The following is a 19,988-nucleotide window of genomic DNA, read 5'->3' on the forward strand; positions in this document are numbered from 1 at the left end:
CGACTCCTGTCAGGGTTGCTAAAATGGACTTCAAAGTGCTCTGTTTCTGTCTTCAAGTCACCTCTCAATCTCTCTCTGCCATGTATACATAGTGTCTCCACCTGGCAACCACCACCAGTTCAGCAGCAGCCGACCCCAGCCTTCACTCTCTGGTTGTTTCCGATTGGAATCTCCAAGATAAAGCTAAACCAGGGAGATCTATGGGCCACCTGCCTCATAAGAAATACAGTAACAAAGAACCACTTTCAAGGCTTTCTCCATTCACTTTGCGTGCGTGCGTGCGTGCGTGCATTGCTTGTATGTTTTTTCTGGGAGTGCAAAGGTGTGCATTTGTGGGTTAAGAGCTTTGTACCCTTATGGAAAGTGCTTCCTTCAGTATTCAGTGCACAGCATTTATGTTTGTACACTGAATGTTTTAAATCAGAGACTTTTCAAAGTGTTCACTGTGTGCACCGTGGGATAAAAAAAATGTAGACTTAGTGTGCAGGAGCATCGCTGTAATGAAAATTATTCATAATGGAGATAATCTGGATTAGGATTACACGTAATATTTTAAACAGAGAATGGAGTATGAGATACTCTCTCATATCATAATTACTATTAGAGTGTTTGACCTATGAAAAAGGCTTTTAGTTGTAATTTTTTTTTTTTTAATTATTCAATAGCCAAGCAATTTAAAATTGAGTGAAATGGTCCATTGTGCTTTACTGAAAGCACACTCGTGTTTCACAGGGAGATCAGCTGATGTGTTTCCCATGACATGTCAATCCAACATCACCTCAAAGATGAAAACAAAGTCTCAATGACTTTGTTTTCACTGAACAAATAAGTGTTTTAATTAATTTTATGATTGTATGAAGAGATTTTAAAATAAGCACTTTCACCTGAGCTCCTGGCTTCCCGATGTTATACCAAACATAATGCAATGATAGCGACTACACAGAGTAAAATCAAAAGTCTCAAATTATTGTATTATTGTAGATAACAGCAGATAACACCTAGACAACCAACCCGGGGTATCAGTAGAACATCCTTACTTGTGATTATGTTACTGAAACAACAAAAAGGTGTAGCACAAGAGAAGAGAAGTCGAACATTTGCTGCATTTGTTATTTTAATGACCAGAAAAAGTCCTAACAAGCTAAATCAGCCAGAAAGAGGATAATAGGATGAGTACAAGTAAGCTTTGTGTACTTGTTCTATAGATGATAGTTTCAGTGATGTTACAGCAACTTCTGGAGATGGTTTGTGGTTAAAATCATAGACTGTAAATATGAATGGGCGAATGACGTCACCCATCTGTTAGGGCTGGGGGCTCCGGAGGCTCACCGGCAGACTAAGACCTGGAGCTGAGGCGGGTTTAAAGACTCCAGACAAACTACTACACCAGGCCCATTTGTCAATCAGGTCAGCTACGCGCCCAGCTATGGATAACAAGTATATTTAATAAAACCAAAAAGGATCCTTTTATTTAAAAAATTCACTCCCCGTACAGTGTGTGCTGTGACATGATGACAATAACTAATTAGACATGTTTCGTTTTTTTGTACCAGGCTGTCAACATGTTAATTTCTGCTGTAAAAACTGGCTTTTTTTTGGATGTGGTGTGTATATGAATTCCGGGGCTGCTGGAGCAAGCCTCAAGCGGACACTCGACGAACTGCAGGATTTTGCACTTGGCTTCATTTTTCAACACACACACATTTTTCTTAAGAAGTTAAGATCAGAAAAGGTCCAGTCCTTTCAACTGTTTTGCTTTAATTATCTATCAGTTTTATGGTTGTTGTTTTGTTAAGTGGAAATCGGTAACTAAATGCTTTAGCTTTAATCATAGTCTGCTATTTTTTCATCTTCCCGTTGGGAGAGTCATGGGGTGTGTTAAACATCTGTGTATGCACATTGCTTTTGTGAGTTTGTAGGTGTGAATTTTCACATGTTAACAAATGTGGGTTTTATCACCAGTATCACTGTTTAAAAATAATGACATCTTCCAGGTTTTGTTTTACAAGCTGATCCACGTTCCAATACCACCCACTGTAGGATGAAATGATGCCTTTGTTTATGCTCCAGTGCACCGATGCTTCTCAGTTTGACGCCAAGCTTCTGATTTCTCACTATCAGTAATTGTTTACAAATGAGATGTGTTAAATAAGGTGATGGAAGGTTTATTTGTCCTTCCTCATGAGCACTCTATTGAGAACATGTGTAAGTTATAGAGGCAATTATCTGACTGTGTGTCTCCATTAACGCCTCTGGAAGAAAGTAGGAAACTGTGACTAAAAATCATGGTTATGTACTCGAACTTTAAATTGTTTTGGCGCACCTGTGAGAGCTGTGGGAATCATTTACCAGTCTTATTTAGATACAAGAAATTAGCATTGAATACCATTGTTAATGTTCATCTCTAGCTTAATAACTTGATTTTCATTTATTATTAATTTGCTTATACTATTGTATTGTTTGTGTGACTCTATCACTTGCTGCATAGCTTTTTAAGGATCCCTTTTTTTTTTTTTTTTTTACACAGCACTGGTTTTAGCTCTCTGTATGGCTCTCTCAGGACACAAAATGCTGAATAATTCATCCTTGTTTGACATTTAAGCTTTCAAATACTGCCTGCTGTTTTTCACCAAAACTGAGACGAACATCAACACTCTCACCAAGTTCAATTTTTTCACGCTCACTCGCATCCTGTCACGTCTTGTTTGGTAGCTGTCCAACTAAACAAGGTGTTACAAAAGAAAGCATACACAATGACACAAAAGGACATGAAATGGAATGTGTCAGTGACAGTCAAAACATAACTCAGACAAAAACAAAGTTTGCAAAGAGTTAAAACAAAAATTATTTTTTAGGTTTTAGAGAAATACAGTGTGTGTTTGTTTTTGCATTGTGTACCATCATAAGCATTGTAATTCAAGTCAGATGTGTGTGCTTGCATGTGTGTGCGTGTCAGACACAGGGTTGGGAACTAGTTTATCTTGCAGGACTATGGCATTAAATCCATTACATGTGCCAACACCCACCTCGGTTATGCTGTATTATACAAGGTGTGACTTCTCCAAACAACACAAAGCAAATACTTCAGCTTGTTCTGCTTTGATTTGCTTGGCTGTGTGACCATGGCTCATAATTGTAGGAGGGTGAATCAGCATCTGTCTGTTGTTTCCAGTTTTTCAGGATCATCTCTGTCAGACTGCTACAATGGGAGGGACATTTAATCATATATTATCTGAGAGCGTTGTATTTTATGCACTATCACAATGGCTGTGTATGGGCAAGCATCTGGTGATGAAATACCTGTGATACTGAGGTAACTCTTCAATGGATTATGATCATGTAGGGAACACGTTATTGCAATATTTTTTAAATCTTATTTTGGGAAGATGGTCAATGAAAAAAACTAGATTCAGCAAAAACATTAAAAATGTATTTTTATGCATTCAGAACAGTGTGTATTTGTAGTTATTACAGTCCTTGTAGCATCAACGTCTTAATTCTACCCTTTATCTCTTTGCTGATTTTGTCCTGAACATTTTTAATTAGGCTTTTTTTTAAACAAATAAACCAATTCTGCTTTCTGCTGGCATGGGAAGTGTGAGCAAAGGCTATCTCTGTAGCATTCAGTTAATCACTTCATCTGACATCTACCCCTCATCAGCGGCTTCAGGCATGAAAAATAACTGCAAAGAAATTATCATACTTATTGCTGATGGCCTTTGTTTGTTTTTAAAGGTCATATAGAGGCATTGGTATTATTTTCTGTTTTGTACTTAGTGAAAAATAACTCCTCCCAATGGTTTTAAACAACTTACCTTTTTCCTGCGTCATGCTGGGAGTTTAAGGATCAATCAGTCTATTGGATGCAGCTTTACTCAGTCAAACATTTCTTAGAGGTATTAACCAAAACGTTCTCTGAAAATCTGCAAACCAGTTGTCGTATGCCTCTCTCCCTGTTTGCTGTTTGCATGGATACTAATGCTGTGATTCATGCAAGTATAAATCGATGTAGCCCAACATGTGCAAATTAAAAAGGAAGGCCCACTTCTTCAGCAGGGTAGCAATTTTCTGGTCTTTGATTGTTGGTTTTCTTCATCCTTTTTTACTCAGACTTTCTTTCCCACCATTTTCATCTTTTGTCCTATTTCTCTGTAGTCACCATCCCTTCACTGCCCTCTCTGGAGATGTTTGCAAAGAGGAGAGGAGAATGTAATATACTTGTAACGATGAGGGTATACTGTGGGCATAAGTGGCTCTGTCCTACGCCGATAATTACTCTTATATCACAGAGATAAAAGATGCACTTGGCAAAGTGCCCTAATGGACGTTTTAATATAAAAGCATTGGTATGCATGTTTGTGCACTTGTGAACTTGTTGTTTTTGTTATGAAATTCCACAATGGAAAAAAAAACAGATGCTTGCCAGACTTTCAAGTACACAATCGTATCTTTATTTTGCACCTCATGTTTTTTACTGCCAGTCTGATGTCAGCTGGTCCGTGTGTGACTTAAGTCAAGCTGAACATGATCCTTATGTGCTGTTGTACTGATGTCAGCTTACCCTTGAACTTTTGTCTCCTCAGGTGCTGAACCCTGCCTGCTCTGACGCCGTGACCACACAATCACACACACGCACAGCAGCTGATAGAGGCTGAAGAAGAAGAAGAGGGCAGATACATATATATAGGAGGAAAGAGGGAGGTGAGTGAAAGAAAAAAACTGAATCCATTATTTCTCTCTCTCTATATATCTGTGTTGAGCTCAGTATTGAGCTCAGTGTGGCTGCAGGATCGGTGGCTCATTGTTTACACAGACGCTCAATCAGCCAGAAAACAAGACAAGCCCTGTGGCAGAGAGGTTGATTCACACCCCTGCTGAGCAGCCGACTGAGTGTGACTGTGTGTGCTTGTATGTGTGTTTGTTGAAGTTGTGTCTTCTGTTATCAACCTGAAGTTCATGCAATGAGTCCAGTTGGTGTCCAGTTCAATTAGTGTGACCAAGAGAAAACACTGGTGTTAGGAAGTCTGTTGACCGTCACACTGCATTTGGCTATTGTTTAGAGAGACAGATTGAAGCAAAGTCTTACAAATAAATGTCTCCTGAGAAGGAATGCAAGATAGTTGAGTTTGTCCATCTGTATTGAAAATGTCTCTAATAATGCCTTAAATGCTATATTGGTTAACTTCCAGTTCACCATCAAAAAATACATGTGTTTTTTAACCCCTCAAAAAAAAACCACACGAATAGCATAATGTATGAAGGCCACCAGCAGTTATTTTTTACAGTTGCAAATATATAACTGATTTCAGGTTATACATGTTGTGAGAATAGCATACAGTAGATTGGAAGATGAAACCCTAGTCAGAGCTCGCAAAATGTTAGCTTCCAAGGTTTTTCAATTGTTTGCTTTAAAGCTAAGTTTATTTACTGAAGGTTAAGACAGCTAAGACCAGTAAAACACAAACAAAGAAGTTGTATGTTAAAATGTGGGTTTTTTTACAATCACTTTTTGGTGAATACACAAAAATACAAAGGGGGGGGCTAGGAGCAGAGCAACCGCTGTCATTAGCTTAGCTTGTTACTCCGTTTATTTTTGGTGTTAGGATTTAGGCCATACACCTATGAGAGCAGAAATCTAACATCCATGCAGGATACTAGTTAACAGCTGCTTCATTGGTATTGTGAGTGGGTATTGTGCAGTATCTGCTCAGACTCATGTCTAGGTATCAGAATCAGTAAAAGGAAGGGGGAAGAAAATGATCCAAACACCTGTATAGAGTTCACTGATATTAGTCGTCATTCTAGCTATTCCTGTCACCCTCTAATGTGTATTCTATCTGCATAAACAAAAAACCAGCTGGCATCTTGTGGTCTTGACTTCAGTTTGAATGCACACGGATGATGCTTTAAGCAAACACTCATATTTTGATCACTGTTGGTCAAAGTTTGTGGTCCGAGCGGTTGCTAAGTTCCCTCACCGCTGTGCTATAAACGGCCTACTTATGTATGTAAAGTAGCCTTAATGCAATTCACCCAGCGGCCTTCTCCACTATCTTCTCAGTGGGGAGTTTTTGGGGTCTGTGTGTGTGTTTATGTGTAAATAATTGATTGCTGTAGAGGTTTTAGTGGATTGCTGGTGAGACTGAACCCAGGCTGGGAAAGCTTCAATGTGTGTAGTTTACACTACAGTATGTCTGATGCTGCTCACTTACTCTCCTGAGGACAGCCTGTTTACGTTGGGTCAGAGTATGTTTAGTTCTTAAAAGGGATTCAGACAGGATTTATCTATGAGTCATAGACTCTCAGAAAAATCCATAGCGACATGGATCGACTGTAACTTTGATATTATATTAATCATTAATGTTATTTATCAAGCATTAGCAAGATTTGCTAGATTTATTTGTTCTATATCACTCCATACTGAAGCCAAATGATTTAGGTCTTTCGCCAAAAAGAAGAAATGCTGCAACCTGTGTGTCTTCTTGTGTTTTTCCAACATTAAGTACTTTTTCACACAAATGCACAGCCTTCCCTTTTTTCCCATCTCCCTCTCTTTTTTTTCACACTTTACTCATCCACCGCTGCCTCCACCACTCTCACTTTATTTCTGCTGTCTCTCCTTCTTTCTCTTTCTAACTTTCCCTTCTATCACTCTGTGTCTTTTTTTATTTCTACCTCATTCAATTTCTTTCCTCATGTGTGTCTTTCCTTCCCTCTTTCTTTTCTCTCTTTCTTGCCCCTTAGCCGCAGTGTCCTTGAGAAAGCAGTGACATTGCCGATGAGCGCAGCAGAGCACATCACTCTCTCGCTCTCTCTCTCTCTCTCTTTCACACACTTTCTCACTGACACTCATTCACCCCCCCCCCCCCCCACACACACACACACACACATTTTGTAGGTTCATGGCTACTCTGTCAAGCAGAACTAGCCCTTACAAGTCCCAATAAATAATTCATCTCCCGTGATATTGGCTGCATTTTTATGCAAATATTGACAAACCTATTGCAGAAGAAAATTGAGACAGTTGTCTCTCTCTATTGAGATTTTTCTCCATTTCAACAATAACAGGTGATGCAAGCAAGTATCTCAAAGTCATGGTCCCCAAATCAGTTGTTATTTAAAAGCTTTTCTATCCATTCAGAAGACGTCCATGTGTCGTACTTAAGGTTCAATTCCCCTTTTATTCTCTTGGTAAAATGATGGGGCATTGAAGAAAACGCAGTTTAGTTTGAAAGCTAAATTACTCTTAAAGTTTTGTCACCGATTTCGGACAAATTACCCTCAGGGGATACTGTAGTTTGCCTGCCAGTGTTGAAATCCGATCCCCTTTGTGCCTCTCCTCCTCATTAAATGTGCCCTCCACTAATCTTGGATCATGACGGCCTATTGTCGCATGCAGTTTTCCGTAGCTTCTGAAATATAGATGCAGTCTGATTGTCTGTGGTAGTAAGATGAGATGTTATAGTCTCTTGATGCTGTTTGTTCTCCCTGGTCTCTGTTTTCCATTGGAGTTCATAGTGTGCGTATTGGGTCACAGCTTTTTTGCCTGCCCCGTTGCATGTTTTTTCTGTTGGAGATCGAGTGTCTTGTGGTTACCTTGCTGCTGAGCTATATATAGAGATGTGTTTTTTATTGCATCTTGATATTTTTTTAGTTTAGATGGTGTTTCATATCTAATTAAATCTTTTTTTTTTTAAAGTGCTATTTTATCTTTAATTCCGTCTTAAGATCTGATTTGACACACGTGCTTAAGTATTTCAGTTTTGCCATGTTCTCTCTCTCTCTCTCTGTATCTCCCTCTCTCTCGTCCTCCTGTTTGTCCCACGTTCAGCTGAAAATGCTTTCGTAGTCATGGCGACCAATCCCAAGGGGAAAAGTTGAGGCTGAATCTCTTTCTCACTCTCTTCTCCTTCTTTGTCTCTGGCCTTGTTGCAATCTAATGCTTTCCTCTCGCACACACACGCGCGCACACAAGCACGACTTGACAGCAGAGGAGATGCTGTTTGTGAGTCATAATGTTGTTTTGGTTTGAGTCCAATTAAGAGATTAATGATGGTGTAGAACTGCATGACCTAATTGCTGGGAAATACTAAACCTGAGGACAGAATTAAGGATGAATTTCATTCTTTATACTCTTCTAATTCCCTTGGCTGTTAGTGACCACGATTGTTAAAGCTCAAACAGTCGGACACTAAACAGAGAAGCAGACTGTTAACCAAAGAGGGAATAGAACAAATGACAATGCAGTAAGGCAGAACAAATTCAGTTGGGTTGTTTTAAATTAAGTTTGGTCTGGAAAATCGCTTGTTTTGGTGCATTGCAGAGTGTGTGACCACCATCTTTGTGTGTTTCACCTGATTACAATCCAAATGTATATTTCCTTCAATTTAATCAGTTTATTGAAATATTAGTCTTTCAGGTTCCAAATTGTAGGAATTTTCTTTTAATCTGTTAATATTAATTATTGGTTTCAATCAAGCGGCAACCTTTAGTTTAACATTTTTTTAATAAAGGTTATCTGAGGCAGGTAATTATAATAAGCCAACTGGAATTTTTTAAAAGGCAAGGAATGTAATTCTGTCAGTTAGTTAGTACTTATAATTATAAAAACATATACTAGTCTTACTTAATGGTACAGTGTTTCATAAGTTATGGTTTGCTTCATGTAAAAAGGATTTTTTTTAAACTTTCAGTCTCCCCTCTTTTCTCTTGACTTCTCTTCCTCTCTTTCTTTCTTTGCTGATTCTTTAACCTTCACACCCTCCCTTGTTCTTTAATCCTCCCGTGTCCCCATTTCCTTCCTTTCCTTCCTTTCCTTCCTTCCTGTCCCCACCTTTCTCCTTTCATCCATATTGTGCTATTCTTCCTGTGCAGTTATTTTCTTCTCTGTTTTATTGTTTCTCCTCCTCTTTTCTCTCTCTTTTTCCTTGACCGTCCGACCTTATAGCTCCATTATATTTCTCTAAATCATTCATTCTCTGTCATTCAACCCTTTGCATTATTTCTCACTCTTTCTGATACATCCTCCGTGGTCATGTACTAAAAATCTCTTCTATCTCCCTCATTCTAACCCTTCCTCCTATTATCCCCTTGTTTCTCGGCTCCATTACATTTTTTTCGCCTTCTCTCCTACTGTAACATCCTCAAATAAATCCCACCCTTCCTCTCCTCTCTCTCCCGTCTAGTTCCTTTTTCTCTACTTCTCGCTCAGTCTTCTCCCCTGAGTCAGACAGAGAGACAGACAGACGGTCAGGAAGGAAGTGTGTAATGAAACGTCCATATCGAGCACACTGCCCAAATAGACCTGGTATGAATGGAGTCACTGATAGGCTCCTGCTACAGCACTGCAGAAGAAGAAGTTAGAGGGGGGTTGGGGAGAAAATAAATCTGCCTAATGTAGCACATATTTTATGAATGCTAACATAAGACAGAATGAGTACACAAACATGTTTGTCTATCTGTGACTCAAAAAGCATGCTTTACTGCCCTAGATGGGTTTTCTTATCTAGTCGGTTGAAAATGAACTTTTCCTCTTCTTTATTTTGCCTGAAATTGGCAGTTGGCAAAGACATATATTTATTTGATCTGCAGCCGAAGTAATCTGCATTCAAGCCATTTCCTGCACTGGTGGAACACACATCAGAGAAGCGGGCCATAGCTTAAAAAAAAGAAACGAAAAATAGGAAAACGCCGCTACACAAGAAAAGAGAGAATGAAACTCCCAAGTCTCTTTGGTTGTACTATTGTATTAATGCCTGAAATAGGGGATAAGCTCACTCAGACACCATCCTATGAATTATTTTTTATTAATAATACTTGATCCTTCATTGTGATTTAGCTTCTCACTAATCCGCTCATCTGCCACCACGCATCACACGACTGCTTTTATTATTGAAAGGGTATAGTGAGAGATATGGAGAATTGACACACCACTGGTATAATTCTCAGTACGAGATTGTGTGTGTGTTGAGTTTGTATTTGCCTGCTCGCCTGCTTGTGTGTGCAGTGGAAGCCCATTAGGGAATTAGTCCACATCTGGATAACCCTAGTTGTCCCCATGCACTTAACATTTGAGTCAAACACTCATCTAGTGGACTAGAATTTAGTTAACTGTGCCAGCATGAATTTCATACCTTTATGTAACCTTGATTCATAATATATTTGATTGTTTTTCTTTTTTCAAATAATATTATCCAGCAAAGCATTTGACAACTGGCCTTTATATGAATGGTAATTTACAGCCCTTTACATATGCATAAACCAGCTTGGACGAACACACAAAAGGACGGAGTATGACAGCTTTGTGTGTTGGCAAACATGAGCTTAGCAATGAAGAGCCTTTCATGCAGGATTAAGCTGCTAACTGTCAATGGAACACACAAGTAGGCCAAAGACCACTGGGATGATATCACTTACGCTGCAACAATCAGGGTCACTGTGTCTGCGGTTGTGTAGGTAGTATGTAAAGCAGGCTCAGGACCAGAAAGTGTGTTGGATGTGGTGGAGTTATGGTGGAAGAAAACAGCAGGACAGACACACACGGACACACACACACACACACACACACGCGCGCGCACAATCCCGGCACAGTAAGACAAGTCTTCTCACAGACTTATGAACTTTGGAGCGGAGGTAGAGTCCTGGCAGGACCATCTGTTTCTGTTAAAATCAGCACAGCAGGAGCCTACCAGTGCTCACATACACACACAAATACATTCACAAACACACTCATTCACAAATACACAAACACACACACTCTTGCAGCATGTTTCAGTTCTGGCTTGATGATAGTCTGTATTGCTCACATTTACACAGGACAGTACTCAAGTGCGAGTGGGAATTTCATTTTATTTTTTAGGTAAATGTAAGGGAGATATATGGATAGATAAAAACAATAGACAAATACATTGATTGATCTCAGTTTGTACATAATGGTAAATCCTCTATGCCTGCCGGAGTTAGTTATGGAGTTCCACATGGTTTAGTGCTTGTGCCTTTTCTTTTCACCTTATTATTTTCTCAATTTAATATCATTGTATAATTGTTATGCAGATGATACTGCACTACATGTTACAATTAGGCCGGATGAATCCCTTTTCCAGATGCTTGCTGGTAGTTTATTGTTGGATCTTTTTTTAAAGTAATATAACTAAGCACAATCTTGACATGCCTATTTGTAAAGTGTCCTGAGATTACTTTTTTTTATATTTTGCACTTTATCAATAAAAGTAGGTGGGTACATGGATAGATGGATGGATAGGTGGAGAGATATATGTGCATATTCATCCATCTTTGTTAATCTGTGACCCTGAGTCTCTCCATTCTGACCCGCCGTCAGCAGGAACTGCACACACATACACACACACACACACACACACACACACACAGTCTTTCTCCATTTTAATAATCGACTGAGGGGAAGTTACACTCCCCCTGTCAATGCTATCTATCTCCCTCACAGAAGCAATGTCAGCATTTTCTCCACTTTCTGCCATATCATCAATACACTGGGCCCCGACCTCTCGTGGCCTGCAACTGGACCCAAATGAAGATAAACTACTAACATCAAATATATAGTTTTGTATTCCCATCTATTTAGGTTTGTTTTGTTACCGGATGAAGATGAAGTACTATATGTCTACAAGAACAAAAAAATGAAGGTAGTTACTAGAGGGTGCTCATCAGTGTTTTCAGATCAATACCTGTGTTTATCAACACTTGACCTCACCTTGTTCTGCTGATGGATCAAATACCATTTTAATCAATAAATCAAGGTATGGTCATTTCTCTAGATGATTTTCCAAAGGCAACTGCATCAGGGCTACGAAAGGATATTTCTATAGTGTCTGATTGTTGTCCATAAAAGACAAACAATCTAGTCCATAAAGGACTCCATGGATAAGAGCCTCAATTGCAGGCTCTCAAAGCCACAAAGACCTCTTAAAAGGTAATAGCAGTGCTTAGTCATCACCGGCCTTTCTTTGAATGAAGGAAAAAAAACATGATAATCTCACTTCTGAATGTAATTGTTAGTGGTGCAGCAAATCAAATAGATATAATTTTGGCAGCAGTATCATTTTGAATGGTATGGGAACATTTTTTACATTACACATTTTTTTTGTGATTTTTTTTGTGATTTTTTTATAAAAGACAAAATACTAATATCAATATCCCATTATAGAAAAGAAACGCTATTTAGGATGACTAACCAAACAAAATGATGTAAAATATAATAAAGGAACGAGTGATTGCTTTCAAGCTAAAAGACTGAACCAGTACAACAAAAGAGATCTCAGATCAATTGAAACAGACCAGGGGTCTCATTTATAAACCTGGGCTACGCACAAAACAGGACCAGTGATGGCACTACCCATGCAAAGTTTGTGAACACAAAAATGTGCGCACCAGTAAGCAAACTCTGACCCATTCCCAGCACATTTTGGAGACAGGAAGAATTGACATCACATACAGTGAAGTGGTGAAGGTATTTTTGGTCAAACTTCACTGGCAGATCCATATGATCATAATCATTCAAACAGTTTCATTTATAAGCATTCACACAGTGAGTGAGCCATATTTGCCTTTCAGTATGAAAAAGATGTAAGATGATGATACATTTATGAACACCCCTATCTCTGTTTAAGAAAATATATTTTCTTTGTCTTACCACTGGTTGTTAAAATCATTCCCTGCTGTGACACCTGCCTGCTCATTTGTATGTATTTTTATTCATGATGTGCTTTGCGTTTACCATATATGGTTGAATGTGGACTTGTAAAGGATGCAATATGAGGCTGAACCATGTGCACACATTTTCAGGTGGATCTTGATTTATAATAGGATGATTACGTGCACATGTGTTCCTAAGGTTTTATGAATCTGAATGATTTATTCTCTACATACATTTTTAGTATGGGTTATATGCATTGTTTTATAAATAAGACCCCAGATCAGTGGGGAAATCATAGTAAATGGTCATGGACTTGAACTTGTATAGGGTTTTTCTAGTCTTCTGAATAGTCAAACAGCTTTTACACTACATGTACCATTTACACTTTATAGAAGTGGTAGCATTTTGGGGTCACTTCGACATATGGACTGCAGGATCTAGGGATCCAATCTCCAATCTTCTGGTTTAAAGACAACCACTGAGGCACTGCTGCCCCTGCAGTCAGTAGACCTATATAATTTGTATGTGTGTCCATGATGATACTGTAAAGAATTACTTATTCACTGTATGATGCACATCTATCAAAATATGTTTGACATTTACATTCAGGATGTGCGCTTCATTAATGTTTCAAAGTCTGGGCCACTAAAAGAAACAATGTAAATGTACAGAATATCAGACAAAATGTATTGTTTATGTATGGCAGTGTTTAATTTGCATTCACTACAGCCCACGCGCTGTGAAACTGTTCCTAATTGAACGGCTTGAATGAAAACCAGCAGGGCTCCTTCTTGTACTGAGGACTTGAATCAAGATCCATTATTTTAAATGAATGTGTAATATTTTAATAAGCCAAACAGTAGAATGATGCAATCTGCAGTAGTGCTGCCTGTTGTTTAAACTATGAATAACTCTCTGTGCCAAATGCTCAACATCAGCAGGGTTGTGGAAATTGGACAGAGAAAACAAAACAGACAAAATGCTCAAATCTGCCAAAAAATCAGGTAAAAGACGCAACGTAAAGACGCTAAAAATAAGAAACGGCAAAGATAAAAAAAAAAAAGTGCCGTACATACCATGTGACTGGTGTCCTTTGGTCTAATGTTCTTTCAGCTTGTGTCAAGCCCTGCTGCATAGTGCTGCATTAATGAGACATAATGCAGAAAAAATACCTTCATAATGTGTCATCCTGATGTATGCGGTTTTTTTTTTCAAGAAGAGCGTGATTCTTATACCTTTGTGTACATGTGTTTTTGTTATTGTATATCGGCTGTCTTCTGTGAGCTTTGTATCTCTGCAGATCAAATCTTTCGAATCTCTGGGCAGGAAAATGTGTCTTTGTCTTGTAGGTTAGCATTACAATTTCACTTATTTAGATGCATTACCAAAGATACAGACTTCTCAAATCTTATAAATGGGACATTTTTACAAACTTTTTCTTTGTTTTTCAATGAAACATCGAGGATCAACTGCTCTATTTAGGAACTTATACAAGTTCTTTTCATTGTTGTATACGATACATATGGTTGTCTAACGTGAGTGCTAAAGCACTTTCCAAGAAAAAAAAGCACCTCAAAGTTTATCAAACGTTTTTAATACCTCAGCTCTCTGAGATTTGTCTCAGAGGTTTGTTTCCTTTGACTTAAATGGTCTCTTCACTACATACACTTTGCACTTGTGGGAAGGAGCATCAGTAGAAGGTCTTGTCATCTCCCAAGCCCCTCCATTGTATGCAAATCATAGTGTTTGGTCGGGGCCCTGTCATTGCTTCTGACTGGGCATTCCGACCATTTTTCAGCCACTATAGTTCAATTCAATTTAATTCAATTCAAAGCTTTATTGTCCTTTAGTTGTACATACAACAGTAGTGCAAGCAAAATGAGAGAGCGTTTCTCATCATCAGGATCCAAAAAATAAAACAAGACACAATTAAAATACACACACACACACACACCTACGTCCCATTGTTCTCTAGATGAGTCATTAGCAGTTTTCTCTGTTATATGAGCCTTAAAGATTTACATGGAACTACAGAAAAGCAACCTTACAGCAAGCAGGTCTTACTAACTGTGTGAAATGCAGGCTCTTCTTCTGACCACATCAGCATGCTGATTTCAGCCTCCAGAGAGGTACCATCAGGCCACCTTGCATCTTGAAAACTTGATAGATATTTTTCACATTGACACCAAAGAGCAATAGAAAGGGAGGGTCAAAGTGTCCCTCATTTTCAGAATGTGTGTCTCATAGTCTCCCATGTCTCTTAGGAAATCAGTGTAGTTGGCATATAAATAGTGGTTTGAATACTTGTTACATTATGCCTTAATAGAGTTAAACGGTCACTAACACTTTAGCTGACAGGTAGTCTTGGCTGCTCTCTGTGTGCAAACAGTACAGATGTACTTACAGACTGTGATGTTATCTGTCAGCCATGTTTCTTTGTCCACAGTGACTCCTCCTATGCAATACAAATATATTCTCAACCAAGTAATATCAGGCAAAGATTACATTTAAATTATTGCTTCTTCTGTTTCGACAGTCTGCTTGCAATCTCAGAGTCTGCTTTACCACACACAGTGTTCAAACTGCTCTGTTGGAAGCAGAAGAATCAATACAAAAAGAGGAAATGGACTGATGAGGAAATTAGATGTTGCACTGTATAGAAGACATTGGGTGGGGGATGGGAAAGAACCCCATTATCATTTGTTAAGAATCTTTTTCCATCAAATTGTCCTCTGCCATCTCCTCTGCACGGATGTTTTGTTCTTCCTCTGTTTCTCCCCACCACTTCTTTTCCAGTAGTCTATCATTCTGACCACTTGTTTTTCCCATCCATAAACGTCTGTCTGTCCCGCTGTCTCCCTCCAGCAGAGATCTATCTGGGCAAACAGTCAGCAATCACCTGTTTACACAACGCGTGCTTCACCACAACAGAGGTGGTTAGAGAGAGGTGTACAAGAGCGTGATTCTGCATCCCTTCTGTTTATTATGTACCACCTGGTGCTCTGGGTTTCATTATACTGTATGTGTGACAAGATTGTGCGTTTGTTTACCCAGGTCATTACCACACTTTTGCAGATGTTTTCCCAGATGCAAACATTATGGCACCGATAACCCAGGAGCCGGCCACACATTTGTGCTAATATAACACAGTGGCTACTCACACTCGAATAGATTTTCAGATGAGTGTATGCGTTTGATGGGTCAGAAATAGCATTGGAGCTAGCAAGTGGAAGCATTCATGAGACCTGAAATACCTTACCTTGAATAGTTGTGTGGGAAAAATCAACCATCAAGCTTCAAAATAACTTCAGAATAACACACAGATTTGACTGCCAGCAAAAATCCCATTTTTCATTTTTATTTACATCTGCTACTTTCTTTGCAAAGGTTACTGTCATGCTAGGTCTGCTTCACGGGAGAGCAAAGAGGTGTTTGTGCAGGTGTGAAGGACGAGGTTGACATACAGTAGCAGGGCAAAAGCTGGAACTAATGCATAGAGCTGCAAGTACATAATGCTAAAGCCTGACACCTCATGAAGGGTCCTTTACAACCTGCTTTTACAAGACATACCAAATTCTTTAATCTAACCCCACAGTTTAGTGTGCACACCTCATATTAGTTCATTTAAGTGCAATAAGTTGAGTATTTAACTGGATATAGTTGTGAAAATTGACATCTCTCAACTTAACAAGATTGAATTTTCTTCTTGACTTTGTTTAATTCCATAAAATGATGAACTATCTTTTGGACTGTTGGTAGATCATACTAGGAATTAAAATACATCACATCGGGCTTTGACACAATTGTGATGGGAACATTAAGAACACAACAAAGCCAAAAAAAATGTTACTTTGTCAATGTTTTAAACGCATACAACATTCTGAATGCATGTGTAAAGAACTGACAAAGGTCTTAAAACATGTAAGAATGTGACTCATTGAGAATCACAGCTACGTGCACTTAATGGAACTGAATTCGAAAATGGATTTAATTAGAGCCCTCCACAAAAATGGCCTTCAAAATGAGTACTACATAGGAAATTGATCCCCAGAATCATGGAAGTAAAGCATGAAATAAAAAGTTAAACCCTTTTTTTTAATTTGTGTTTTTAATTATATCCTGTCAAAAAAACTTGCTTGCTTACTTACTTATTTTTTTCCAGCAACCTGTCTTAGGCCTTCTCAGTAATGAGCTCCTGATGGTATTTGTATGCTCATTTGTATCATTAGATTTGGAATTCTATTAAATCATGAGAATATGCAAATTGTGACTGTAAACATTCAAATAAAAAAACAGATCTGATGAAATCATGACACTCTTGTATTCTTAAGAAACCTGAGGCCACTGTGAATAATGCTTTAAATTTGATAATCCAACCATGAAAAATATGTCAACAACATTTGACAAACTCTAAAACATAGATGATTAAAAATAAGATGAATACAGTAGTAGGCTGGTAATCAAAACTCTAAAGAGAGAATGCATTGTGTAAAATCAGGTCCTCCCACACTAATTAGCCAACTCTCTGTGGCATTCTCCAATCCTCTGTCTTCCTCACCCCGTCTCTTCCGCTGCTCATCTTATTTGATGCTTATCCGATGAGAAAGGTGTAAATTGCTGCTCAGTGCCATCTCAGCAAAATCCCCAGCTCTGCTATCTCTCCTTCATCTTTCAATCACTTCCCATCCCCTGTTTCTCATCCTCTGTCTGATTCTTTTCATCTCTGTCGGGAAAACGGGACGTAATCACCAACCCGTGGTGATGGAAGGACACGGAACAGATGTGTATGTGTGTTTTCCCTCATGCATAAACTTGTAGGAGAAATATATTCATTGATTATGGAAGCAAATTGAGGGGATGGCGTCGCTGTGTGTGTGTGTGTGTGTGTGTGTGTGTGTGTGTGTGTTGTGAGCAAATCTATGCATGAGCCAGCAACAGCGTTAATGAGGCAGCTTTCCTCTTTCCTCCTCTCCTTCTCTGGAGAAAAAACACAATCACACATTAATGACCCAGGATGACGTTAATAAGAAAGAGAAGAGGGAAAAGTGGAAAATGAATTCTGGAGGGAGGAAAAAAAAAAAAAAGAGATGGAGTGTAAATGCAGAGAAGGATGTAATAATTGGTAATGTTGAACCCAACGAAGAGGAGGAAGGCCGCTGGGGGCTTCATGAACAATTAGGAAAGTTAGATTTGAAAGAGGCAAGAAGAAAGCATGCATGTTCAAACATGGCCACTGTCAAACCAAGCGGGAGAAAGAAAAGAGTGGTTTTACTGAAGGCCGTCAAGCAGCAGCAACCTGAAAACATAGTCAACGTGGAAGTTCCCAAAAACTGCAATTCTGGGAGTGGCCACTCGAGGCTGGTTTCTAAAACGAGTCAAACCCCATTAGGTCCTTAATCAAAAAGTCGAATACAGAATTAAACATGTTTACAGCCTGGTATATAAACAGTTTCGGTCTTTGTCAAGAAAAATATTCTCACGAGAACTGTTTTAATTGTGTATAACTCACCTGTAAACTATATCAATGCTTAAAGCGATGCACGATTAGGAATGATGCTGCTAGTGACGTGGCCGCTGCAAGCTGCTATCTGTTAATATCTAGGAATAGGGATGTAACGATTCACTGAACTCACTATACGATACGATTTGCGATACTGCGTTCACTATACGATTCTCTCACGATTTATTCTACAAAATGAGACTAGACAAATTATGACTGAAAAAGATTCCTTTAGGGGTTGCAAACTCTCAGTCAGTGTGGTTTGGCCTTTTCATGTTTTTTTTTCTCACATCAAGGGAGGTGATTGGACCTTCTCATTGTGATTAAATGCTGCATCATGTTGGCTGTGCTATTTGTGTAGTTCCCTGTCTTCTTGCAATATTTGCACACAGTTTTTGTCTTGTCTGTTATCTTCTCACCTTTTTCATTTTCTGTCTTGGGGAAGCCAAAATGCTTCCACGCCTCTGATTTAAAAGACGGTGGTGCGTCCTCAATTTCAAAATCTTGCTCTGCAGCTGCCAACCGCCCCTGCTCTATATCTGCTGACGCTCACGGTATTATTGTGATCCTTTTTTCAGAGTACCGATGTGAATCTTGACAACTTTGAATAGATTTATCACGATTTTAGGGTGAATCTTTACATCCATATGTAAGTGTTTAACAGGAAAATATCTGACCAGCAGTATGGGTAGAACTGTGGTTTATTTACTCGCATGACATCCAAGAAGCTTGTTTGTATTTCTTCTCTTTCTTTTTTTCTGATGAAAAAATATAATATTTTTAATACAAGCACTATTTAGCATGCAGTGTTTACCCAAAGTGTACATGGTTTGTTGGCTCATTTAGGGTTTATAATGCATTGATTATTTCTGGCAGTCATGATGAAAGGATTTCATAAATCTTCCGTGGTGGCTTGCGCTCTCACTGGAGATTTAGTCAAAAGAGCCATGACTGTACTACGTACAACCGGTAAGTCTTCAAAATAAGCCTCTCTAGTTAGCAGCCATCACAAAAGAGATCTTATTCTGTGTAGAACATGAAGGGTTAACTAGCTTCCTGCAAACTAATGAATCAGTTAGGTAAGAAGACTGGTAATGTTTGATAATGTGACATTGATATCCCCTCACTCGTCTCCAGCGCAACCCACTCGTCCCCTCATTGTCACCAGACAATTTGCTGAACTCAACACACATGTTGTCGTCCTTGTGATCCAGGCCTTTAATTATGACTTGATACAAACAACATAAGTATTATCAAGGTGCATAGTGTCTTTTTTTATTCAGGTGTACTTACTTTGATTAAAGTAAAATGAGAAGGAAAGTGTCATGAGAGGGGAGTAAATGGATAGAATTGGTGTTGTTGTTTTATATTGCTCTGATAATGAGAATAGAATAGGGGCTGGCACATTGTTATTATTCTTCCTGGCAGGGACTCTGTGTGTGTGTGTGTGTTTGTGTTCATGAGCTATAATCATGTGCACACAATCCTAAGTGGCCAACCCATGGTGGAAGCAAACTGAGCCCCCCCCTCAAGCGAGGAGTGTTGGCTGTAAGGTAAGTGGCACGACAACAGAGCACAGACACACACACTGTCGCTGCCAGGTGTGTAAGAGGTAATTGTCGGTGTGGCCGACCGGCTGCCAGGGAGAACTGGAGAGAAAATGAGGAGCAGCCTCTGGTCGAGTCTGTTTGCCCCTAGGGGGCCGGCTCAATAACGGTGTTCGCTGTTTATCCGGTTCCCCTCTGCCCCCCTGCGCTGCTCCGTATTCTCCTTTATAGTTTCTCTCTTTGCCTCATTTGCTCGCTGTCCTTGTCCTAC

At 39.1% G+C, this 19,988-nt stretch overlaps 1 protein-coding gene across 4 annotated transcripts in view; it reads left to right on the top strand.

Annotated features, from left to right (window-relative positions):
• The window catches only part of strbp (spermatid perinuclear RNA binding protein), an 80,183-nt gene that overhangs the window by 21,832 nt on the left and 38,363 nt on the right, over positions 1-19,988 (top strand). For all 4 annotated transcript variants that reach the window (XM_029278087.2, XM_065965318.1, XM_029278086.2 and 1 more), the window contains one exon: positions 4,584-4,701. The gene's annotated coding sequence lies outside the window, so the exon portion shown is untranslated. The remainder of the gene's footprint in view (positions 1-4,583; positions 4,702-19,988) is intronic.

This window comes from Labrus bergylta, chromosome 17 (assembly GCF_963930695.1).
Source record: "Labrus bergylta chromosome 17, fLabBer1.1, whole genome shotgun sequence".
Taxonomy (NCBI): domain Eukaryota; kingdom Metazoa; phylum Chordata; class Actinopteri; order Labriformes; family Labridae; genus Labrus; species Labrus bergylta.